Source organism: Phocoena phocoena, chromosome 10, assembly GCF_963924675.1.
Source record: "Phocoena phocoena chromosome 10, mPhoPho1.1, whole genome shotgun sequence".
Taxonomy (NCBI): Eukaryota; Metazoa; Chordata; class Mammalia; order Artiodactyla; family Phocoenidae; genus Phocoena; species Phocoena phocoena.
Window position 1 is genome coordinate 46885667 of NC_089228.1, and position 6279 is coordinate 46891945.

Genomic DNA, 6279 nt, shown 5'->3' on the forward strand with positions numbered 1-6279 from the left:
TGGGAACCTGGTGATTTTGAGGAATGGAAAGATGGTCATCTCAGAGGACTGGAGGAAGATGGGGTCCTGTGGATGAGAATGGGGAAAGCACAGCACTTTTATAAAGGTGCCACAAGTACCTTACCTCATCCTAACTATCTGTTCTGGGTACCGCATAAGATTTTGGATTTCATTCTAAGGACAATATATAGATGTGGAAGTATATGGGGAAGGTGGAGGATGGAACCAGGTACATTTGAAAGGTATCTCCATTTTTAAAAGGAGGAAAATGAAGCTCAGAGAGGTTAAATGACTTGCCCAAAGTCATACAGCTAAAGAGTGGTCAGCCAGGACATTGGAGCCAAAATAGTCTCATTCCCTTTAGAGTTTTTTCCTTCCTTCTGCATAATGCTGCCAAATTTGATAAATAATGTGCAGGTTTGCCCTTCCATGTGTTCGAGTGGGCAAGATCTTTACAGAAAACTAAAGACAGGACAAAGGTCATTTGATGAGCTGAGTTTTGATCTAGATCTCACAAAACTGCCAGCACCCGAGTGACGCAGAAGCACGTAGGTATTTTCAGAATAATTACACGTTTCTCTATGGTAGAAGGTGCCCAAACAAACGTTATAACAGTACAGGCCACATTCAGGACAATGAGTAAGGTGTACACCCTCTCCTACTGGGTCATAACCTCTTTCTATTTCTGCTTATCATTCTCTTGTGTACTTTTGTTAACTTACTGTAAGATAAACACATTGCATTGTTGCAAAGGGAGAGGGATTGCATCTGGCCTGGGGGGATCAGAAAACTGGAAAAGGGAGGTGGCATAAGAAGCTGGTGTTAAGAAGCCAGTGTTTAAATACTATTCATCTTTCATAAGAGCTAACGTTTATGGAACACTAATAGTGTGCTCGAAGCTTTGCAACATTGTTTTATTTAAGCCTGATAACATTGTTTTATTTAACTCTGGGGAAATGTACAGTTATTTCACAGATGTACCTTGTTAGAGCAGATGCCACCGATGCCAGTGCCCACGTGGCTTTTGGTGAGTCAGCTTCTACTGGCATGGCTGTCAGCTGGTTCACCCTGACCTTTCTACTGAGGACTACTGGTGGCTGACAGAAGAAGCCTTGCCTGGAGATGTAATCTGGAAGGCAAAGTCAAGGGAATCTGACAAAGAGATAAGAAATAGGAAAAAAGCAAGCTGATGAGAGGTATGAATATTGGAGTTCCCAGATCTATCTTCCATCTAATAAACATTCCAGAAAGAGAGACTTTAAAATTTTTTTATTTTAATGCGGAATAGAAAATAGTGGGGTTTTTTTGTTTGGTTTGTTTTGTTTTGTTTTAAGTGAATTGCTTTGAGGTGTCCCCAGGTTGTGAGAAGCAATCACGGGGGAAAAAGTCACACACAGACATCACCCAGTGAAGTTTCAACCTCTTAAAGACGCCAAAGATCCTTGACTAAGGATAAAGAGAAAATCCTACAAGTTTCCAGAGGGAGACATACACGTGAAGTTTCAGCAAATAGGCTGGCATCTGATTGCCCGTCCTCAAAGTGGGAGCTATCTACAAAATTCGGAAGGAAAATGATTCTGAGCCTAGAATTCTGTGCCCAGTTTACTATCATTAAGTGTGAGAACAAAATAACAATGTCCTTGAACATGCAAAATGCCAGACTGGACTGTTGTGGGACACAGTGCAAAATGAAAATGTGGGTCCCCTTGTTTAAAAATGCTAACAATTTTAAGATGACAATATCAGAACATTAAACCAAGTGTGAGGCTCTTCTGAATGCAGGGCCCCAGGCAACTACCCAGGTTCATGTGACCATGACAATCCCCTGGACCTAGAAAGCTTACCACCTGCGAGCTCTTTCTGGAAAAAAGAAAAATTAATTAAAAAAAAAAAAAAGGTGAGGGGGGAATCCCCTGGCGGTCCAGTGGTTAAGACTTGGTGCTTTCAACTGCCATGGCCCCGGATTCAATCCCTGGTTGGGGAACCAAGATTCTGTAAGCCACGTGGCGCAGCCAAGAAAAAAAAGGAAATAAACAGGACAAGACACCAAAATATCCTCCCAGTAAAACTTCTAAATCCTCTGTGGGCCATAGTTTGCCAACCCCTGATTTAGAGTCATATGACATTGGTGAATCAAGAGGGGTCAGGGTCAGACAGGAAGTGTGAAGGATTAGGGTTAGCAGGGCATTGCCTCATTCACCTCAGGCTGTGTAAATGGCATCCCACGGAGTTGTGCAGTGCACAGACTCTACAACTGTACATGATAGTCCTGAGGGTAAGATTAAAAGAAAACAAACCTTCCAATCTAGACTGTCCTACCCTAGGAATGGCTAAGTGCTAAGGCCCTAGATAGCACCCTGTTCCTTGGTGGGGTAGGAATGACAGATTGTGAAAGGGTCTTGGAAAAGGAAAGTAGTGGTGGGGTGGGGCCACTCACTTGCTGAAAGGTAATGCACTTCCAAGAATATCAGGTTCTCAGCAGTTGTCAGGATCATGCAATGTATTACTTCCCAGAGGATGACGAAGGCAGACCCACCCGGTGACCTGGTCTCATGGAATTTGGCCTCCCTGCTTTGTAGGGCCTGTCCAGCTCTGCTCCACCATGGAAGCAGGGTCAGCAGTACGGAAGGAAAACCCTCGTGAGGCAGAATCGTGCATCTCAGAAAGGACTAAGAAGGTCAGCGTTCTCACTTTCCTGGAACTTCGTTCCTGGGCTCCTGGGCCAGTTGGACACACAGTTGTGCGGTAAAGCCAAGGTAAACTTTGGCCACTCCTGATAGCATCTGCTCCAGCAGGTCAAGAGCAGGACAAAGTACAGGAGAGAGATTACAGTGCTTGCTGCTTTCAGCGGGTTTGACTAAGGCTGGGTAAGAAAGATGCAAAACTCATTCGTCTGACAAGTTCCAGGCTGTTGGCAAAGACCATCATGAGAAGTTCTGCTCTGGACAGGGGAGTTTGCCCAGCAAATGCTGGGACAAGGGTGCCGTGCTCAGGAGTCGGGGGATAAATGAGGCAAGGCTGGAGAAATGGACTTGGAGCCAGAAAAGGAGATGTTAGAGCAAGGGAGGTCCTGGTGGGAGATGGGGAAGGCCACTGCTTTGCCAGGGTCTGGCCTGCTTGGCAGGACCATGGGCATCACCTAACAAAGGAAGAACACAGGCCTGGCTCTGGTGAAAACAGCAGCATCTCCACCAGCTGCTTTTAAAATCCTGATCTTGGCTGTGGAGCTGGGGATCCATTATGCGACAATAGCATTCTCACGGCTCACCCAGAAAATCAACTCAAACTTCTCATCTCTTGCTTTGACTCAAGTCCCCATGGGTGTCCTGCTCCGGAGCTGGCTGTGTACTCAGGGGTTGAATGAGTTGCTCAGGAAAGTTTATGGATTGAATAACACCAGGATGAGTAACCAGAAGTAGTTTTCTAAAAAAGATCTCCAGAGAAAGAAGACCACTAACAGGTTCTGAGACCTGTATAGGTGGGTTGCTTCCTGGAGATCAATGAATGCACTGGATTGAGGGTTTTTGAAACTGGTAATGTAGCAGAACGACCTCAGGGTCTTGTTAAAAGTTCTGAGGCCCAGACTACGGAATCAGATTCTCTTGGCAGGGAGGCCAAAAGTCTGGATCCGACAAGTTTCCTGGATGCTTTAAACATACAGCCTGGTTTGGAAATCCAAGCATAGGGATTATTACTCCAGAGATTATTACTGTCCCCAGAGCAGAGCTGCAATGACTGCCCCAAGCTGCCCACGCTGCCCCGCTTCTCCTGTCCCGTGTGCCTGACTGTGCTACAGTCCAGAAGAGGGAAACCAGGAGCGATTGGTTAGGACGTGGTACCTGCCTCCAGAAGCCCCCAGTGCAATGTTTAAATCATGGCACCAGCTACATGCCCCTCCCCAGGCAGATACAAAGTTAGGGAATCCAGCCCTTGAATGGAGTAACTATGGCAAAGCAGGAAAGTGATTAAGAGTTGTCTTCCCAGTGTGCAGTGGCTGCAAACAGCAGCCTCCTCTATAGTGTATTCAGCCTGTTGCCCTAAGGGACCTTGGAAACAGCCCTTTCCAGTGGACATCATGACTGGCATGCTGTCCCCAACCTAGGCTCCAGACGGGTACGTGAGGTGCCCTTGGAAAGCCCCAGGGCACAGTGGCCAGAGTCCACATTGGCCAAGTCATAAAGTCCAACCTCACCAAGCTGCAGAACAAGGAGCATGTGATTGAGGCCCTCCACAGGGCCAAGGTCAAGTTCCCTAGTGGCCAGAAGATCCACATCTCCAAGAAGTGGGGATTTAGTAAGTTTAATGCAGGTGAATTTGAAAACATGGTGGCAGAAAAGCGGCTCATCCCGGATGGCTGTGGGGTCATATACATCCCTAATCGTGGCCCTCTGGACAGATGACGGGCCCTGCGCTCGCGAGAGCCTTGGTGCTGTCCCCTCCTTACTCGTGCCCACCAATAAATCCTACTTTCCTGTCAAAAAATTAAAAAGAAGAGTTGTCTTGCTGTTTTGGTGTTGGTGGTGTTTGTTTTGTTTTGTTTTTCATTGATGTTGGTGAAAATCCAAAGGAGCCATGTCAGGCCACTCTCAAAGGCAGTTGGTACAAGGGATCATTCACTTCTATCTGCACATGTTTAAAATTCCATCAGCAAAGTCATAAAGCTTATAGAAAAGAGAAAGGAAAGGGAATTAAAGCTTCTAACGGAAGAATAAGACAATACGCTAAAATACGTAGAATGAATATGGTGATTAAGGACGCAAAGTCAGAATAACTGCGCCCATATTCTAGTGGTCAGTACTGAAGATGCAAAAACATAACTAGACACACAAACTAGCAATACATTTTATGTTAAAATGAAAATCTGTGCTAATGGAAAGAGGATTAAGATCTAGAAAATCATCCAGACAGAATTTTTTTTAAGCAAATCAAAGTTATCAGACTCTTCTATGTTTGGTAGACTCCTCCAGTGAAATGCAGAGGCCTGGAGATCTTTGTGGGGAGCTTTGTGGTTACAAATTCAACTTCTTTAATGGTTGAATGGTCCTCTAACCATTAGAGAAATTGAATTCAGAGTTTAAAATTTCCTGAAAAAATAAATCTCTTCTGGTTTCAGCTCTGACATGTAAAGAATCTGGAAGTCATTACTCCCATCCTGAAGAAAAAGCTTTAAAAAACGGAAAGTCAGGGACTTTTCTTGGACCCAGCACAGAACTGAGGTCACAGGGCAAACAGCCACTTCAGAACCTGGAGAGACAGGCAAATCCAGAGAATCACAGCCAAGATCTGTTTACCTGGGGCAGAAGCAAATGGTGAACTGGGGCAAATGGTCTTCAAAGATAGAATAGACAAAAGGATACTGTCTTTAGCAGATAAAGAGCTGACACCCGTGATGGGGAGAACATGCAGACCCCAGAGAGAAAGTGAGCAAAGACTGTGGATAGGCAAGAGGAGACATAAAAATGCTCAAAACAGTTGTGGGAATAAGTTCAAGTTCACTAACGATGAAAGAAAAGCAAATTAAACCCCTGAGATAGTTTTCCTAAATTCTCTCCAAGCTGGCTGGAGCAAAGACTCTCTCTGGTGGCCATATCACACTGTTACATCCTTTCTGGAAGGCAGTTTAGCAGCTGATGTCAAGAACCTTAAAACACTGTGTACCCTTTTGCCTAGGAAGTCCAATTCTAGGAAACTGCCATGAGAAAAACAGTTGGGGTCAAAGGCTGACACCCAGACATGTTTGCCTCACACTGCAGTGATAAGGAAATGCCAGAATATGCAAAATGCTGGCAAGGAGCGGGTGTGTAAACAATTCATGGTATCTATTAAAATGAATGTGGAGAATCCACTAAAATTACACTTAGAAAACGTTCTTGATGATAGGATAAAATGCTTATGGTGCTGTCTAAAGGGGAATAAAGAATACAAATTTGTATAAATCACATATTTTCACCTGCACTTAAAAAAAAGCAGTCGAAAGGAAACATACAAAATATTAAAAGAGTTGATGTCTGGGTGAGAGCTGGCAGGGAGATTGGAAAATAGAAATAAATATTCTTAAAACTAGAATTTCAATATAAACAAGTAATTTTATGTTCAAGACTTCTACAAATCTTTTTTGTTGAGCATAAAAACCTTTTTTGGACTATAAAAGTACATCAACTCAATGAAAGTTAATTAACGAACAATGTGCTGAAATAATTAAATTGATAAGAGAACTCATGGAATTTTCTAAAAGCCCTGACTACTTACTGTGATTATATAAATTGTACATAACAGAGA

At 43.9% G+C, this 6279-nt stretch overlaps 1 pseudogene; it reads left to right on the forward strand.

Annotated features, from left to right (window-relative positions):
• The first annotated feature begins 3946 nt into the window (after nt 1-3946).
• LOC136130095 (small nucleolar RNA SNORA70) lies at nt 3947-4059 on the forward strand (annotated as a pseudogene).
• The last annotated feature ends 2220 nt before the right edge of the window (nt 4060-6279 follow it).